At 34.4% G+C, this 20785-nt stretch overlaps 1 protein-coding gene across 2 annotated transcripts in view; it reads left to right on the top strand.

The window, feature by feature from the left end:
• Positions 1-20785, top strand: part of MGAT4C (MGAT4 family member C) — a 909629-nt gene that overhangs the window by 518034 nt on the left and 370810 nt on the right. For both annotated transcript variants that reach the window (XM_050749432.1, XM_050749434.1), the window contains one exon: positions 8705-8767. The gene's annotated coding sequence lies outside the window, so the exon portion shown is untranslated. The remainder of the gene's footprint in view (positions 1-8704; positions 8768-20785) is intronic.

The following is a 20785-nucleotide window of genomic DNA, read 5'->3' as shown; positions in this document are numbered from 1 at the left end:
AGCTATTGCTTTACCTTGGCTGGAGCATGCATCAACCCCCAAAGCTGGACTCCCTGGTGTGTGTGTGATTCCTTGCAAACACATAGAAGTGCCTTTTTCATTTGTTGATTGGTTTATAGTTTGTTCGTTCCTGTTTGTAATAGGGAAGGCTTCATAACTGACAAGCCCTTGAACCCCACCCGCAAGCCACTCGAGAGCATCCCTGTCTCTTCCAGTCAGGGACTCTGTGGCTTTCCCTATTTTCTTTTTATTTTTTTATTTTTTTATTATTGCACTTTAAATTCTAGGGTACATGTGCATAACGTGCAGGTTTGTTACATATGTATACTTGTGCCATGTTGGTGTGCTGCACCCATCAACTCGTCAGCACCCATCAACTCATCATTTATGTCAGGTATAACTCCCAATGCAATCCCTCCTCCATCCCCCCTCACCATGATAGGCCCCGGTGTATGATGTTCCCCTTCCCGAGTCCAAGTGATCTCGTTGTTCAGTTCCCACCTATGAGTGAGAACATACGGTGTTTGGTTTTCTGTTCTTGCGATAGTTTGCTGAGAATGATGGTTTCCAGCTGCATCCATGTCCCTACAAAGGACACAAACTCATCCTTTTTTATGGCTGCATAGTATTCCATGGTGTATATGTGCCACATTTTCTTAATCCAGTCTGTCACTGATGGACATTTGGGTCCATTCCAAGTCTTTGCTATTGTGAATAGTGCCTATAGGCATCTGTTGGAGACCCCAGTTGAGAAGTCCCACCCAGAGAGAAGGAACAAGATAGAGACTCACTTAAAAAAAACCGTCTGGCCAGGTAGATCTGCTCTGCTGCACTGAGGATCCACTTCAGTCCTTTGTCACCTCAGACACTCCAATGCTCAAAAGCTCGAATGGTTGTCACCCAGACAGCAAAGATGGTGACCTAACTTCTCCTCTAGGAGTGCTGTCCTAGGAGAATTCAGATCTCTGATGGCTAGAGAGCTCAGGTGGGTGTGAAGGCCTTGACTGGGAGGTCCTGCCCAGGATTGGGTGCCTGCTTGAAGCAGCATTCCGGCCACATTTTGGTAGAGCAGCTGTGCTGTCTGGGGGAATCCCATCTGCCCTGGGTCAGCTCAGATTCTCCAAAGCCTGAAGGCTGGAATGGCAAAGTCACCTGAATAGCAAAGATGGGAGCCTGACCCTCTTTCTGGGAGCTCCTTCTTAGGTGAGTGCAGTGCTGCTACTGGTAGCTGACTGTAATTTTAAGCAAGTGGGTCTAATCTTGTGAAGTGCTCTGGAAATGCAGTCTATGGGCTGTCGCTGCTCAGCCCCCTGGATTCAGCCTCTTGCCTGGGGGTATGTACAGGAGTTTAACCTCCCACTTTGCTAGAGCAGCAGCTACTTTTGCCAGAAAGTCAAAGTATCTAAGGCTCCAGGGTCTCCATGCACACCTAAGCAGCTCCTTTGCTGAGACTCCATGTAGCTCTGTCTGACAGACTGAAGATTGAAGGCCCTGGTGGAGTGGGTTCACAAGGAGATCTTTTGACCCTAGGGTAGCACATATCTGTGGGAGAAGTGTCGTTTCCTGGGGTTGTTCATTCACTCATGGCTTCCCTGGGCTAGGGAGGATCCTCTGATTCCATGTTGCTGCCAAGTGGGCCATTGTCTTGTCTTGTTCTGCTTCATTCTCTGTGCATCAAGTTGTTTCTATGATTAATGTCAATGTGAGTACATGGGTGTTTCAGTTGAAAGTGTTGCATTTACTTGCCCCTTTTGCTCCTCTCCGTGAAAGCCACAAGCACTAGCTACTTATAGTCAGCAATCTTGGCCATTCCCCAATATTTACTTTTATAAGTCCTTTTAAATATTTTGGAAACTTCTTGTTAAAGAACTTAAAATCAACCAGGTTAAACTTGGGCCGTAAGGTGAGAGATTAACCTCAAAGTTTTCTTGTGAAGCATCTTCTGAACTCCTTTATGTCTCTCCAGTGTATACACACTATCATGTTCACTGTATGAGGATCCCAGGATTCTTCTATTTGGTTATTCCACTGTGTAGGTCTTCTAATTCCAAGCCACAGTGTCTTTATAACCTGTATTATTTCCAAAGAGTCATCAATAATGATATCCGTTCATTTGGATTCTTAAAATTTGTGTCTTCTGTCTTTTCTGTTTGCCAGTTTAACCAAAATTTATCAAAGTTTTTATCTGAAAAGCGAGTCAACTTTTGCTTTAATTGATTTTGCTACATTTTTATTTTTCTGTTTCTATTTTATTATTTTTCTGTAGAATTTCTATGGTTTCCTTGTATTTTCTTGCTTGGAAATTAGATCAGCCTTTCTTTGTTAGTTTCTTAATGTGTCTGCTTTGGTTATTTTAAATCATTCTTTTTGTTGAATATAGGCTTTCAAGCTAAACATTTTTAAAACTCGGCTTTATTTTCATTCATTTGATACAAAACATTTTCTAATTTCCCTGGTTATTTTATTTTTCTCTTGGTATTTAATCAAGCCTTGACTTCCCTTTTACTTGATTATTTCTGTGTGTCAGACATTGTGTATAAAAATTATGGAAGTAATTTGAAGATATAAATTATGTTATGTTCTTTAAGACGATTTACTTAATATCTGACTGAGATAAAGAATAAAAGCACATGAAGCAAAATGAATGCTTCTGTTATTTATAAAGGCTAATCTGGAGATTATAACTTATATTAGTTGACAAGAACTTCAGAATTAAACCAAACTTATCTACTCAGTTATTAATATATTCAATGTTCAAATGGGGACAAGAGTCTTTACAGGAAACAGAGCAGAGAAGTTGCAATATGTAGAGAAAGGCTTTGTCCCCAGAAGATTTTAAAAAATAAAACCAAAGTGCTGTTCTATGTACCGTAGCCTAGAAGAAACATCAGAAAAGAGCTGACAATCTAAGATTTGAAAAAGATTAAACAGAGAAAGGAAAAAGGCCAAAGTTTGGCGTGTTTGAGGAAAAGAAAAACTATTGTGGCAAGAGTATCTTGGATACTAAAATTTGCTCTGTGTGTCTTTGTGTGTGTGTGCATGTGTAGGTGTGTGGGTATATGCTATAGGATAGAATATTAATCAGAGAGACTAAGATAAATAGTTTGAATTGTAAATTTTCGTATAAATAATGTAAGTGTACAGAAGTCTCTCAGAATGTTGCTGATCTCAGATCTGTCTGTGGTAAGAAAACATATTTTTATATATGTTTAATTCAAAGACATTTAGAAGACTGAGTGATCACATTTGCTTGGACTAATAAAGGAAAAACATGTATCTTTATAAATTTTCATTTGAAGTAGACCTTTTAAGGAGACAAATATTCTTTTCATTCTTTAAAATCTATCTGAAATATCATTTCCTAGTTGAAGTTACTCTGATATCGTCTTTGTGCTTTCTACCTTGCTGAAATAGTTTATTCTATTATTGCCCACAGCTCTTCATCTGATTCTTTACTATATTCTTAGATCATAGTAGACCTGTATGAGCATTGCCTGGTCTTAAAACTACTCTATTCTGGCACTTTTTGCATAGGAGTTAAATGCACAGGCTCTGGAGGCAGACGCTCTGGTTTGGATACATGTCCCTTCATTTGCTATGTAACTTGAACAGATTGTTTAACCTCTTTGTGCTCCAATTTTCTCATCTGTACAATAGGGATAACAATAACATGTGCTTAATAGGATTTTTTTCAGCATTAAATTATTTAATGCATGTTATCAGCAAAAAGCAGCATCTGACAGATAAATGTGCTCAAGTAAAAAATAGCTCTTTCTCTCTCTCTCTCTTTTTTTTTTTTTTTTTTTTTTTTTTTTTTTTTTGAGATGGACTCTCACTCTGTCAACCAGCCTGGAGCACAGTGGCGCTATCTCAGCTCACTGCAACCTCTGCCACCTGGGTTCAAGTGATTCTCATGCCTCAGCTTCCTGAGTAGCTGGGATTATAGGTGTGTGCCACCAAGACTGGCTAATTTTTGTATTTTTGCAGAGATGGAGTTTCACCATGTGGGCCAGGCTGGTCTCAAACTCCTGAACTCAAGTGATCCAGCTACCTGGACCTCCCAAAGTGGTGGGATTAAAGGTGTCAGCCACTGAAACTGCCTTTGCAAAATTCTGACTGACAAAGTGAAGGGGATCTAACCTAACCGACTCCAGCTTTCTACTAACCTCCAGGCTGTCCTTGTTCATTACTGGGCATAGGCTGAGCTAACTTTGGGAGGCATTTAGTTTATAGTCTATAATTTAAAACAAAGACAATAACAACTCTTTCCCAAAATAAACCTCCTCCTTACTGCGGAACTCGACGGCTTTTGTAAGACTAAGAAATTAGCCAGAAGATTAGAAATTATGGTTTAGGAGTCACGCAGCTAAAAGATTCTGACCCTCCCTAAACTGCTCCCAAGATCAGTGCTTGAGATATTTGGCAGACCCTGCACTTAATGGATCAACTGGGACTACCCAGATTGATAAACAGGCCCATGTGATCTTGTAGCCCCCACCCAGGAACTGACTCAGCATGAAGAGATTGCTTTGACTCCCTATGATTTCATCTCTGACCAATCAGCACTCCCAGTTTGCTGGCTTATCCCCACCCACTAAGTTGTCCTTAAAAACTCTGCTCCCTGACTGTTCGGGTGGACTGATTTGAGTAATAATAAAACTCTAGTATCCCTCACAGTGGGCTCTGCATGAATTACTCTTTCTTTATTGCAATTCCCCTGTCTTGGTAAATCAGATCTGTCTAGGCTGCAGGCAAGGTGAATCCATTGGGCGGTTATAACATGGTCCTGAAAGCCCTTTGTCTTATGATTGTTGCTATATTACATTTTGAAGATGTCATCCACTCGATTGATTGGCTCGATTAAACAACTCTCTTATAAAACATATGTACTGATTCCTACAAAGACTTCTACAATGTAGATCATCATCCAAACAAAGATACTTTTATAAGTAGAAGGCTCTGCTATTAATAATTACATTGAGACAACAGTTAAAAAGCAGAAGTACATTGATCCTATTATTAGGCCATTCTATTATAAACCCATCATTTCAGTACATATCGACTTTTAGTTAATGTATCTGCAAATATTTACTCAAAGTTTTAGCTTCTACTACCTGTTTTCACACCATTATTGTATCTTGTCTGAATTACAGCATTCACTTCCCAATTTTTTTTTTTTTTTTTTTTTTTTTTTTTTTTTTTTTTTTTGAGGCAGGATTTCATTCCTGTTGTCCAGACTGGAGCACAATGGCACTATCTCAGCTCACTGCAATCTCCACTGTCTCCTGGACTCAAATGATTCTCCTGCCTTAGCCTCTCAAGTACCTGGGACTACCACAACTGGCTACTTTTTACACTTTTGTAGAGGCAGGGTTTCACCATGTTGCCCAGGATGGTCTTGAACTCCTAGACTCGAGCAATCCACCTTCCTCGGACTCTCAAAGTGCTAAGATTACAGACATGAGCCACCATGCCCAGCCACTTCCCAACTTTAAAAACATCAGAATTTTATTTCAAAAATGTAAATTAGATAGTACATTTCCATAAAAAAAAAAAAAAAAAAAAAAAAAACACTCCAGCAATTTCTGTTTTCTTCAGACACTTCATAACTCCCAGGACCTGGTATGTGGTATGTGTACTTCATTATCAGTATCACAGATTGGTTTCTATTGTCATCACCACATCATCATCATCATGGATCATTTTCTGTGTACCAAGACTTACGTTAATATTTTAGCTACAATTCCCTTTAATCCACATAAAACTTCAAGCATTATCCTTATGTATGAAATGAAAAAGCTGAAGTTTAGAGAGGTTAGACAACTTGCCTAATGCTACACAACTTATGAGAGATAGAGTCAAATTTCAAAACCTGTTAGTCTGACACCAAAGCCCTTGGCAGTGAATATTAAGTTATATTGTCTTGCTAATTAATCCATTGATTAAAATAAAACTGAACTCGTATACAAATACTAAATATTAAAAAATAAGTGCCTTCCCTATCTTTCTCTTATTTTGTTTTAGCCTCATTTCCTGACACCCCTCCCATTTCACTGAATACACTGTAGCCATTCTGATTTTTCTTGTCTTCATACTGCAATGTTCATCTTCTTTCTAGGTTTTCACATGTGCTGGATGTCGTCCTGGAGTGTTTGCCCTACTGCAAATTGCCTGGATAATACCATGAAGTGACTAGCTTTGATGATATTTCTTCTATTATAGTTTTTATTCTCTGTTCCTCTTTTATCAGGCACCTCCCTTCTGTTTTCCCAGACACTCTCCTTTAAATATCAAATTATTTGTCTCAGTCTTCCACTGGATTGTAGGTATTATCAAGGCATACAGTGTCTAACTTGTAAGCACTGAATTACCAGAGTGCCTGCTGGCACATAATAGACACCTGAGAATGTGAAAGAAAAATTGCACTTAGAGTTAAACAGGCAAGGAAGATTTATAACATTCGTAGCGTATTCAAGATTTATTGCAAAGAAGGAGAAATATTGAACTGAACTCTACTGAAACACAAGGTGGTAGAATTGTTCAGAGCTTAGATGAACTAGTGGAAAGTATAATTGTCTCTCTGTATCTGCAGGTTCCTCATCCATGGGATTCAACCAACTGTGAATCAAAAATACTTGGGAAACAAAAAACAGTAACAATACAACAATAAAAATAATACAAATAAAAAAAAAGACAATACAAGATAGCAACTATTTACATAACACTTACATTGTATTAAGCAATCTATGCCAGGGAGGCGGTAAAGTCCAGGCATTGGAAAGTGGTTGACTCAAGGGTTGGTAAGAATTTATCAACATCAGTATAGGTTTACAAAAGGAAGGTTTTATTAGAAAGAAAGAACACTGCAGAAGAGTGCAGTGGGAAGCTTCAGCAAGAGAGGAGTGAGCACGCCACAGCGGATTTTTCTTTAGAGGTATTTATGGACCTTAAAATGGGAGGTTAAAGGTATTTTGGACCATATTAGCCATGTAGCTCATGATAAATGATTACATTTGTAGACATTTTGGTGCCTTAATGTCAGCAAGGGCTGCACAATGAGTTTTGATAGGCATCTATTCCAGAGATGTATAGAAATTCTAGTTACTATATGTTTTTTACAAAGAAACCTGGAACAAGATGTGGGCTTTAAATAATAGTATAATTACTTCTGAATTCCTCAGATAAAGAGTTTTGCCTTTGGATGGTCACCAGGTAGTTTTGACTCTCCTCAATCTAGAGATGATTTTTAAGGGACTTGAGCATCTACAAATTTTGGTATCTATGAGGTTCCTGGAACCAACCCCAAGAAACCACTCTACCAGAGGATATTAGTGAGGAGATTTGCCAGTGTTATTCGGCCATCTGTGTTTGCTAATATTGCTCGTCTAAGTTAGGCTTATACTCTCCTATAGAGACTGGGAGATCAGGTCATTATTTTTCTTTATGTTTACATTTCAAAGGGATGTATCCCTAGATCCTAGAGAAAGAATTTACTAGGTTGTAAAACTAGCAAGGTGCAGAGAGAAGATTTACATCTCAAAGGGGTAGAAAAATAATACAATAATAAGTGTTGTAAAATAAATGCTCTAAGAAAAAAGAGGTTAGGGGCCTAGAGTCAGAAAGAAACCTATCTATAGTTCAGTCAAGCAGAGGGAATGTTAAGGGCCTCCTGTTCTAGATCTATATTTGTTGAGTTGATGGATAGTTAACCAGAAAATTCAAAAACATTGCATAATACAGTATAAAACTCTTGACATATAATAATGGAAAAACTATTATGACTATGCATTTATATAATTTAAATAAACTGGGGAATAATGCATAGGATTTAAAATTTTAAATATTCAAATGAATTTTTCTGAATACATTTTTATATTTTTCTAACTCATAAAAAATAAAATAACATTATTATACTATGGAGGTTCACAGGTAGAGTTTAGTGTTTTAATTGAACATCTTAGTTCTGCATTTGCTAAAACTTCTAAGAAATTACTGATGACTTTGAAGTACACCGCAAATCAAATAACACTATAACATAGTAGCTAGATAGACCAGAAATAATAATTTTTATCGCCTACTAACTGAAGTTCTTTCATATTTTGAATGGTGTTTAATGTTGTTTAAATTATTGTGGCTATAAAGAAAATATATCCAATCTAATTAAACCTGTGTAATTTCAAAGAAGGTAAATTTAGTAGCTATATTTACATCCCACAAAGTGTCATTGGATATGGTATTGGTAATATTTTCAAAGCATTTTGCTTTTATTTCTTACACATTTAGGGTACTGTGAACCACCTCATGTATAGGACAACACATAATTTAGCTAAACTGATCATATTGTACATTCTCTAAATTATATGGCTTATTTCTTTTTCTTTCCAGCATCATCCATGTCGCTCCCAATTCCAGATGCCCAGCCATTTTGTGTGTTTATGGAGCTTAATCCTAGACTTGAATTTCATTAACTGACCATAGCCTTAGTTAAGTTTTTACAGTAATGAGTTCATCGGGCTGAAATTTTGCAAAGATATTGGGGGAGAGAGAGGGGTAAACATCATCTACATTTGAAAAGACCAAATTTACAAATCAGTACTCTTTAATGCAATTTTTTTCCCCTTGACTAACTGGGAGTTTATTTGCATGCATTCTAAGTGACACTGGAATGAGAAACTAAGATTTTTGTCATTTTAATTTAACACAGACTCACCCTGGAAGCACAGCCCTGATTCTGCGTGAGAAAGGCTATCTCTATAGAAACTAAAACGTGAGTCCGTTGATTTGTGTTACTGAATTTTACTATGCTATATAACTACCATGGTGATATGATATGTCATTTTTAAGGTATATAATGAGATAGTCTTGATTAAGTGCAGTTTCTGCATTTTTATAAGGAATACAGAAAGTGAGAATTGTTATGTTTGTTTTATTGTTTAGTTTAAAAGAATAATAGATACTTAACTCTGAAGAAGATAATATATTTGTGCTATTAGCTGATATTCAGTTTAAGGCATATGGTTTTCCAAGGTTTTGATATTCCAGTGTATTTATGGTTGATAAAGTGTGTAAATAAGATCCCTCACAAATAAACATTTTCCATGCCTTTTTTTTAACGTAATTTTAAAATCTCTGTGACTAATATGCCTAAATACTTAGGACATATATTTATTATCTCAGTTTTTCTCCTGGATTTTCCAAATGGAATAAGCTATCAGTTAATGATGAAGCTTAGTGCACTTTTCTTTGCTCTGTCATCGATCTGTCTTTTGGCTACTTGCTAATGGTGGCCATCTCTTCTCACTGTTTGGCCTCTGATAAGTTGTCTTTGATAGCCTGATGTTTTGTTCTTGAACCCTGCCATGGCTACGATTCTGGGATAGCAGAACTGTCAAAAATAAAAGTAAAAGAGCAAGAGGCACAGAGCCTGTGAAGGTTAGAGAAGACATAAGGCCTGATAATTGAGAGAGATAGGTAAATGATGAATTTTCAACTGGAAGATAGTTTTCACTTTATACCATTTGCTGTCACAGTACCTGAAATAATAAGGGGAATGTTTTTCCCCAATAATGCCAATGGGGGCTGTTTGCTTTGTGAGAATCTGCCATGGAAACATGCCATGTGGCTTTATCTTTGAAAGTGAGGGTGAAACAAGCTTTCCTGGCTGCAGATAAGTGACTTAGAAGGAATCCTGTTCAGGTGTACCTGTCATTAATTTATCAGGAGGCTTTGTGATTCATACATACTACTCTGTGTGCGATAGAGCATTAAATTGGTTTCCTCTGGGAGCAGGTCACATTCAGGGGTCGTAAGACTCATGCTATTGGATGATGTATGCTGGATTCATATAGCCTTTTTCTGCTGGTAACTTGAACATATGTTAGACGATCCCTTGAAACATTTGAATAGCAAAAGGATTCACAAAAACTTGACTATCACTTAATATGCAAGTGTTTGTAACAAAAAAAATGTTAATCAACCTGTCCTCTTTTAGCACAGTCATTTATTCAGATAATTAAATAGTTATAGATATGTTTCAATTTAATGACCTAGATCTTGATGAATGTACTTTCATGGCTCCTTTATTTATTTAAACAAAAGGATATTTACTTAAGCTCATTAATTTATACTGAAAAAATGCACGGCTGCTTTGAAGCAAGTCTCACCAAACCAACCAACAAAAAAAACCTTTAAAAAATAAAGATTTTTCCCAATTACCATATGGCTTTTTACTGTGGAAATTTTACTGATTACTTCATATATTTTGAAAGACAATGGCATGCCTTGTAAAATGAGATAGATATTGGTTTGAATTTGAGAGGAATATAAAAGGGAAATATGCTTTTTTTGTGTGTTTAGATTGTCTTGAGTGACTTGAGAGATTTGGGGCTTTTTTTTTTTTTTTGAGAAATACTTGGCAAATACTAAAAAAAGAAAAAAAAAATCCTTTCTTCATTTTATTATTTTCATGATGGACTGTGTAAAACTAAAACCTAATATCTTTCCTTGAGTTTTAAGTGTGCTTCATTCTCTGCAAAATTAAGCCAATAAATGGCAAAGTGGCAGTTAAATTAAAGCAATCAGTAAAATCTTTCTAAAGTATTTTTAGCATGCTATGACAAAAGTCTTTACTGTGGGTAAATGAGCAACATAAACTGATTTTTTTTCTATTTTTTTAATTTAAAATTGTTCATTATATTCTGTAATGCAATCTAAAACAAATGCGATCATTTCATGAAGTAGCAAAGAAGACTCTTTCAAGTAGATACAAATGATGACTTTATGCTGCATTTACATGGTATAATCTTTTAATTTTGTCCCAGTTGTTTAAATGTGGAACATTCAACATAAACAAGAATTTTCTTATTGATGAATTAAAGCATAATTAGGGCATTACTGTAGGGAACCTATTAGACCTTTCATGCATAATTCACCATAATTAAATGAGATATTCTTCACATCTCCCAATCCTTAAATTAAGACCGTGACCTTAAAATCTTGTAAGGCTTTCTAATAAACAGGAGGGTGAAATCAATATTTTTAATAAAATTATTTTAGAACTTCAAAATCTTCTGGTAAACATCTCTCTGAAGGAAAAAAAGGTAAAGAAAGAAAACTAGTTCATAAAATATGAAAAAAAATATTATTATACCATCTGCAAGGTACATATACTTAGGCATATTTCTGCCCTGCTTTTTCCATCCTAAAATTTTGTTGTCTATAGAGCATAAAAAATCCATATACTTTAATTTTTTATGTCTTTTTATAAATACCATTATAAATATACAATCTATTAGGTTGTATTTGTTAGAGACGTTTAAAAGATTTCACAAACATTTTGCTGCTGAGATTGTAGTGGTACTTTTAAATAGTTCTCTCTATCTTTCGTAAATTTTCCTCTGCTCTACATGTTACATTAGGTAGTCAGGCAGACATGAGCAAGGCAGGAGAGGCCCCTTCCCACCAACCACCAGCAATGCCAGGCGATGATCAGGTTATGATCAGGCAGTTGTTAAACTGTCTCTCTAAAAGAATTATTGGTCGCAGTCCATGCCAGGGAAAAGCAATCTTCCAATAGATAGAAACACCAGAAACTGGTGATCAGCAGCTTCCCAATAAGATCTCAGAAGTTGAGTAAATGTACTCAAGCATGCACACTAAGAGGCAGAATGGTATAGTTTAACAGGTATATGAGCTTCCTCTAGGAATACTCAACTGGGAAGGGAAAAATGCCTCAAGTCACTAAGAAGCAAAACGGTGGAGTTTAAACATTCAACTAGTAGGGGGAAAATGTCACAATTGTACATGCATATAACTTCAGTAAACACACTGCTCATGCAACCCCTCCCAAGTGCTGGCAAGCCACTGTGCACGCAGACAGCCCACCCCAAGGGAAGAATCAAGGGAGAAGGGATGCAACTGCTTGGACGCATGCCAATGTACAAAACGCCAAGTCAAAGCTCAAGCCACGCGCTTGAATCTCTCAAGTTGCCTGCTTGGTCCTCTTCCAAGTGTACTTTACTTCCTTTCATTCCTTACCTTCCTTCTCTATAACTTTTAATGAACTTTTACCCCTGCTCTAAAACTTGCCTTGGCCTCTCACTCTGCCTTTTGTCCCTAGGTCGAATTCTTTCTTCTAAGAAGACCAGAGTTGAGGTTGCCCCAGACCCACATGGATTCACCACTGCTAACATATATACACATATATAGGGATATTAATTGTTATATGATAGCTCCCTATTTCTCAGACTCTGCTGAAGTAATTTGAAGATCTCTTTGGAAAGGCCTTTTCTAACATTTCAATCTAGCCATTATCTCTCATAGAATTCTTTCACTTCATGACACTTGCCATAATTATTAAGTATTTAAAAATATATAATTATTTATTGTTTATTTGTATATCTCTCCCGTAAAACTTAAATGTTATATACAGTGCCTAGCATAGTGCCTGGAATATAATAAGTAATCAAAACATTTTGTTGACTGAATGAAATCAGATAATGAAAACCAGATAATTCTATAAATAAGACTATCACACAGATCCAAAAGTTATATAATCACAGGTTTATTTAACAAAATATTTACAGATAGACTTTGTAAATAGAGAATTTAGTAAGCATCATACCTCAGTAGACAACAAAAGCTACTAAAAACTTATTAGATATTAAATGCCATATATATGCCAATATATTTTTCTCATTGGTCTCAAGATTTCTGGCTGGCACTGCTTGACAGATTAACAAGAGAAAAGTATAACAAATTTATTTTTACAGAGTTTTACATGACATAGGAGGCTTCAGCAATAAAGACCCAGGGAAATGGTGAAAAATGTATTTTTATCCATGGGTTGGAATGAAGAATGGACAATTATGTAAAAGAATAATTTGATAAAAATGGTACGTACTAGTGGCAATAAACTGGGGAGTAACTTGGCAAGGCCTGTTTGTTCAGATTCTTTTTGGCCTCTCTGTGTAACATTCCTACCCTATAGATATTAGCAAGTGCATATCACATTAGGGTCCTCAAAAGAGGGGACAGGAGAAGGTCAGAGAGATCTTTCAGCTTCTATGGTTTTCTTAATTTCCTTCAGCTTAAAATACTCAGTCTACAATAATTCTATATTTGGAGGTAGCATTTCCTGTGTCCTATCACATGGAATACATAACTAGTATTGTCTAGGATAAATTATGAAAATTTCTGTGGATATCTTTTGAAATAGTTTAAAGAAATACACAAACACCTATTATTATTAAAAGCATCCATTCATTTATTTTACAAGTATTTGTTGAGGGTTAACTATGTATGAAACTGTGCAGAGATCTGCAGGACATTTACCATTGTAAATTTTTAACTCTAACACCATGGAAATGATACATAGTAGGGAAATTTAATATATACTTAAAAATGCAGTGGAGCTTTAACTATAAAGTGAAAGTTTAAAATGTCAATATTCATTAAGAGGTATTAAGCATAACTTATTGTGAGAGTATATTATAAAGTTTATAGTAATAAAAAGAATGAGACTTCATTTTCAGCTGAGGGAAGCAGCAAAAGTACATTGCTGATGTTGATTTGAACCTAAGTTTTGAAGAAAACTGAGGGATTCTTGGCATAGGAAATGGAATCAGGAAAAGGTATGAAGAAGGTGTTTAGTAAGAATTAGTTGCTTATTTTGGCAGCTATGTCAACTAAATGTAGAAGGATAGAAAATATTATGTTTGACAGCTGCTATGGATAAAAGTTACATATTAAAGTAGATTAGGACAAGATTGTGGAAGATTAATACTAGCTTAAGGCGTTTGGATTCTGCTGGAATGTGACTATGTCCGCTGAACCATCTCTCATCTTAGAAGCATAGAAAGTAAATCCTAAAGTGCTGGGATTACAGGCATGAGCCACCAAGCCTGGCCAAATTTTTCCATTATTTTTGTTGCATTAGAGCAAGTTTTGGAATGAGGTTATATAACTCTAACAATTGTGTTCACTTTGAAGATTATTTTTACTATTCTAGATCTTGTTCTATTTTATTTAATTTTATTTATTTATTTATTTATTTATTTATTTATTTATTTATTTATTGAGATGGAGTCTTGCTCTGTTGCCCAGGCTGGAGTGCAATGACAATATCTCAGCTCACTGCAACCTCTGCCTCCTGGGTTCAAGTGATTCTCCTGCCTCAGCCTCCCAAGCAGCTGAGATTACAGACACCCACAACCACCCTCAGCTAATTTTTGTATGTTTAGTAGAGATGGAGTTTCACCATGTTGGCCAGGCTGGGTCTTGAACTCCTGACCTCATGATATGCCCACCTTGGCTTCCCAAACTGCTGAGATTACAGGTGTGAGCCACTATGCCTGGCCCTTTCTATTTTATTTTAAAGTCAGCTTATGAGTTGCTTTAAGTTCTTATAACATTTTGATTAAAATTGCATTAAAGCTAACAAATCAAAGATAAGTAAGATGTTAAGAAACATCAAGTCTTCTCATTTGTGAAGATGATATGCCTCTTCTTTAATTTGTCTTATATTATTTCTCGTTGAAGCAATTTGTAGTCTTCATAATGTGAATCTCACAAATTTTGATGTAATCCCATTTTTCTATTTTTGTTTGTGTTACCTGTGATTGTGGAGGTTTTATCCATGAAATCATTGCTAGGGCTAATGTCAAGAAGCTTTTCCCTATGTTTTCTTTTAGGAGGTTTACAGTTGTAGCTTTTACATTTAAGTCTTTAATTCATTTGGAGTTGGCTTCTGTGGATTTTATAAAATGACAGTCTATTTTATTTCTTTTAATGTGGATATCCAATTTTCCCAGAATTATTTATTGAAAAGACTATTTTTTCCCCATTACATATTCTTGGCATTGTTGCCAAATGATTGACTATACATGCATGAGTTTATTTTTAAGCTGTCTATTTTATTTTGTTTGTCTGTATGTCTGTTTTTATGCCAGTGCTATGTTGTTTTAAATAATTTAGTTTAGTAATGTTTTGAAATCAGAAATTTTGATGCTTCCAACATTGTTCTTGCTCAAAATGGCCTTGGCTATTTGGTGTATTTGTGGTTCCATACACATTTTAAAATTATTTTTATATTTCAATTAAAATTATCACAGAGATCTTGATAGTGATTACATTGGATCTGCAGATTATTTTAGGTACTACGGACATTTTCACACTATTAATTATTTCCGTCAAAGAACATGAGATACCATTCCATGTATTTGTGTAATCAGCTGCTTCCTCCACCAATGTTTGACAGTTTTCAATGGTTAAGTCTTTCACCTCCATGGTTAAAGGTATTCCTAAGTGTTTTACTCTTTTTGTTGCTGTAATAAATGTGATTATTTTCTTGATTTACTTTTGGGTGGTTTGATATTTGTCTACAGCCATGAAATTAATTTTTAATGTTTAAAAAGATTAAAAATGTTTTAATTTAATTTCATGGCTATAGACAAATAACAGCTTTACTGAATTTGTTTATTAATGATGAAGCAATATTAATTCAGTTTTACTGAATTTGTTTATTAATTTTAACATGTTTGGATGTTTTCTGCAAATAGTTGTCATCTACAAAAATAAATTTTATAGTTTCCTTACAATCTTGCTATTTCGTATTTCTTCATCTTTTCTAAATGGCTCTGGGTAGGACTTCTAGTACTACCATAAATAGAAGTGATGAGACTAAGCATCCTTACCTAGTTACAAATATTAGAAAATTTGTTTTTGCCTTTTACCACTGAGTACAAAGGTAATTGTGTGCTTTTCACATACGACCTTTACTTTCGGTGGTAAGTTCTTTTATGCCTGATTTGTTGAGAGTTTTTAGCATGAAAGGGTGTTGAATATTATCAAATGCTATCTTGGTAGCTATTGAGGTGATCATCTGATTTTAACTTTCCTTTTCTTTGTGTGATAAGGTTAATTGATTTTCTTACATTGAACCATCCTTGTGTCCCAGATATAAAGCCCCCTTGGGCTCGGAATGTGATCCTTTTAATATGCACTTAAATTTAGCTTGCTAATATGTTGCTTAGGATTTTGGCATCCAATTCATCAGAAATGTGAATTGAAATTTTGCATCTATTTCATCTGTATATTGAATTGAATTTTTGCATTCATTTAATCAGGTATACCGCCCTATATTTTTCTTTAAGTGTCTTTTTATAGCCCTGGTATCAGGCTGATGCTGGCTTCATAAAATCACTTAGGAAGTCTTCCCTCTTTTTCTATTTTTTGAAAGAGGTGAAGAATTATTGTTATTAATTTTTCTTTACATTTTTAGAATTAACTTGTGAAGCCATCTAGTCCCAGGCTTTTGTTGTTGTTGTTGTTGTTGGGAGACTTTTAATTAGAGATTAAGTCTCCTTATTTGTTATCCATCTGTTCGAGCTTCCTCATTCTTTCTGATTCCATCTTGGTAGGTTGTATGTTTCTAGGAATTCATCCATTCTTTGTTGTCCAACTTATTGGCACATAAATATTCATAATAGTTCCTTATGGTTATTTTAAAAATTTGTCGGCCGGGCGCGGTGGCTCACGCCTGTAATCCCAGCACTTTGGGAGGCCGAGGCGGGCGAATCACAAGGTCAGGAGATCGAGACCACGGTGAAACCCCGTCTCTACTAAAAATTACAAAAAAAAAAATTAGCCGGGCGCGGTTGTGGGCGCCTGTAGTCCCAGCTACTCGGGAGGCTGAGGCAGGAGAATGGCGTGAACCCGGGAGGCGGAGCTTGCAGTGAGCCGAGATCCCGCCACTGCACTCCAGCCTGGGCTGGGCGACAGAGCGAGACTCCGTCTCAAAAAAAAAAAAAAAAAAAAAAAAAAAAAAAAAAAAAATTTGTCAGCAGTTATAATACCTCATTTTTCATTTCTGACTTTATTTACTTGAGTCTTCTCTCTTTTTTCTTAGTTAAGGTAATGGTTTGTGAGTTTTGTCAACCTTTCTAAACTAGTGACTCTTAGTTTCAAGTTTTTTCTATTGTTTTTCTATTTTATTTTTTATTATGTCGTAATATTTATTATTTCTTTCCTTCTGCCAAATTTGGGCTTAGTATGTCCTTTTTAAGTTTCTTGACAAGTAATATTAGGCTGTTTATTTGAGATCTTTCTTTTTTTCTTAATGTAGATCTTTATCACTAAAAACTTCCTCCTGAGTACCACTTTACTGCATCCCATAAGATTTGGTATGTTATATTTTCATTATCACTTGTTTCAGATTTTTTTTTTCCTTTTTGATTTCTTATTTGACCCAGTGGTTGTTCAATAATGTGTTATTTAATTTCCATGTATATGAGTTTTACCATTTTCTTTCTGTTATTGATTTCTAGTTTCATTTTATTGTGGTTGGAATAGATACTTGAAATATTTTCAATCTTCTTAATTTTTTTAAGCCTTTCTTTGTGACTTAGCATTTGATCTATCATGGGGAATGTTCTATTGTGTGCTTGAGAAGAATGTGTATTCTGTTGCTGTTGGATTGAATGTTCTGTTTTACAAGATAAAAAAATGATACACATTTAAAGGAGAGAGTTTAAGACTTGAGTAAATAATTAAAATCCATGGATAGGAATTTACAGCTAATAAGCACATTGGTGTTCAATGGGCCATTTTATACATGAAAAAATTATGTGAAAATCTGACTGTCCCAAAATACAAATATTGTTAAGGTCTAGAATATCAAGGTTCTTTGCTCAACAAACTACTGATACTCATGAATAAGGTCCTGTGAATATATCTACAACTTAAGTGACTGGAAGTATTAAAAATGTAATGATGATGGAAAAAGAGAAACGATCATCATCATAATATCCTTAACCAAGTGCCTAATCTCCATTATTTTTCTTAGCTATAAAAATGCTCATATTCACAGTGGGAAATGGAATCTTTCTTTGTGTTTTCTTCTAGCTTGGAAAAAAAGGTATGATTTCAATTTGAGTGGCACTGTTCTGTGAATAGGATATTTTCAAGAGTAAATGACTGTTCACTTGTATAATGGAAAAGTGAGAAGAGAATAGCTTGAGTAAATATAATTCATGCTAAAACTAATACCAAAATATCATTTTGAGAGAATAGACTTACTTCTATGGTTATATAGACAGAAGAAAATACAACTGTTTGTCCATGTCCTTGAATGTGTACTCCCAATGTAGATATAATTATTTTGAGTGCCTTACATTATGATTCTTGTACCATTTAGTTATTTTAAAAGTATATGTCAAAATCTCTATTCTATTAATTGTTTAAATGGGACCAATGAAGGGTTAATCATGAATGCATAGATAATGAAATGCCCATGACAATTTCTTGGAAGAAAACAACTATGTTCAAATTCTATTCTTAGCAGTGCACCAGGAAGGTGGCAATTAAAACACTGTTAATACCTTCAGAAATATGAACTCTTAGCCATTTTGTTTTGTTTCATTTTATAAATAAATCACGGAAGCAAAACACTTAACACCTAGGTGGAAATGTAATTTTACTTTCTGAAAACTAAGACATTTAAAACAATTCTACTTGCTGCAAATTCCTTTGGTTGATTGTTTTTTCCATAATAATACGTTTAAGGAACTGAAATATGCCCACTGGTATAGAAGGTCATATGACTTTATTAAAAAGCTTTGACAAAATCCTAACCTGAGAATCTTAATGAAAAGTCAAGAATTGACTCATGCCCCCAGTGTTTTTTCTAACACAATATTGTATCTTAATATCAGGTCCACAGAAGATAAAACAGAATATTTTTGGCATTGGTTTTTCATGTTTATTTCACGAGTTGCATAATTTTAGGTTTGTTGCATATTGAGTACATATATTATCAATAAGAATATTTTTAAAAACCTATAAGAAGAGTAGTATAGTATATAATATATATTTGTATAGTATATAGTATAGCATATATTAGTATAGTATATATTATATGTAATATATAATACTATATAGTTATTTGAGAAGAGTATAATATATAATATATACTATACTAATATATAATACTAATATATGTTAATATATAATATATAATACAATAATTGTATAATATATATTATACAAATTTAATATATACTAATATTATACATTTAAGAAGAATATATATATAATATATACTATACTAATATTTGTAGAGTACATATTATATATACTAACATTAGTATATATACTAAACTAATATTTAAGAATACAATATATAATATATACTATACTAATAGTAAATGAATATTAGTATACTTTGCTAATAATACTATACTACTATATACTAGTAGTATATATTACATATTATACTTTTCTTAAACCTACAATTTATAGATTTGTCATACTGTTTGGAAGTCAATTGGTAAACTCCTCCATTTAAATCTTGTTTACCCTTCTATTGTCAATTTGTAGTGCTATTCAGTAAAGATGCTTTTAACTTTATAAAGTTAGGAACAGGTGACTTATCCTTTCAAGGAAGTATCATCACAATTTTTATTTCTTCTTGACTTTTATTCTGAGCCTTAAATACGCTAAATGAACACTTTGAGGCTTCTCTCATTGTTGTTCTCTCACTCGCACAGAATTTCACATGAATTGCTATTATATTTAGCTGAAATAGTATCTTTACATTCTCCATCCCTCTTTAACTACTTAGTTCCTATTTCAGTAATGAGTCAGCTTAGGTATTAGGTATAGGCTTTTCTGAAAGACTTCTCTGAACTACAGAGCCATACTCAAACTCCCCTACTTTTAACTGTAGCAACTTTAAATTTTTCTCCAACATAAAAAAATTAATCTATAGAAAATGCCAGTTTATATGCAGTTTATATGTCTATTTTCTGCAAAAGATTGTATGTTCAATAAAGAGTATAATTAGAGCTTGGCACATAGTAGATGCTTTTAAACTTCTGTTAAAAATGAATAAAATGAACACATTTATATATCTTGAATATCTTGAATCTCACTGTAGCAATTTTGACTCATTACATTTCATTGTATTTCTTTGACTGAAAAAGTCATAGGATCTTATCAATACATTAAACATTTAAAAAGTTAAATTTAAGGTAAATGTGGCACATTGAACACTTACATCTACTTTCCATCCTTGAACTCCAATAAAATGACCCTGGAGAGTATTTTGTTTTTATTTCAAGACACAAACTGTCAAAATGGGTAGTTGGAGGTCAAGAACAATGCAACAACATTTTGCTAGCTGGGAAGTTTCTGGACTAGAGGTAAACAATAAACATTTGAAAAAAAGTAAACCTTAAGCCGTCAGTAAGGAAAGATAAGAAATAGTATCATTGATCCCATGCTATGGAATTCCTCAAAGTCTCAGGAACTTGCAGCAAAGATATCTTTTGTGCAGGTTATAAAAGGTGGAGTAGGGTAGAGAAAACAAACAAACAGATTCACTGAAAACCAAGAACTCCTGTCAGTTCTCTGCATATTCAATTTTTTTTGTAGGTGGAATTTCCTTCTTGGTAAAAATATAATTTTGTATCTTTAAATATATTAATCAGGGTTTTAGTCAGTTTTGAAATTTTATTTTCTTTTTATCTCAATTTTCTCCAATTTGTTTCCACTTAAACAAATTTGATTTATATAATTTCAATTCCACTACAGTAGATGTCATGTTCTTGGTTTGCATTAACAAGCAAACTCATAAATCACAAGTTTTCAAACACCACCAGGTTTACCCAGCTTTGTACCCAGAAAGTGTACAAACCAAACAATAGTTAGCAGGGTGGTGACTAGACTGAAGCAAGTGAGGCACTCACTTTGAGTGAAAGTTTGAGTATGCATCAATCAACTCAGCAAT

This window comes from Macaca thibetana, chromosome 11 (genome assembly GCF_024542745.1).
Source record: "Macaca thibetana thibetana isolate TM-01 chromosome 11, ASM2454274v1, whole genome shotgun sequence".
Lineage (NCBI taxonomy): Eukaryota > Metazoa > Chordata > Mammalia > Primates > Cercopithecidae > Macaca > Macaca thibetana.
This window is presented reverse-complemented; position numbering and strand designations above follow the sequence as displayed.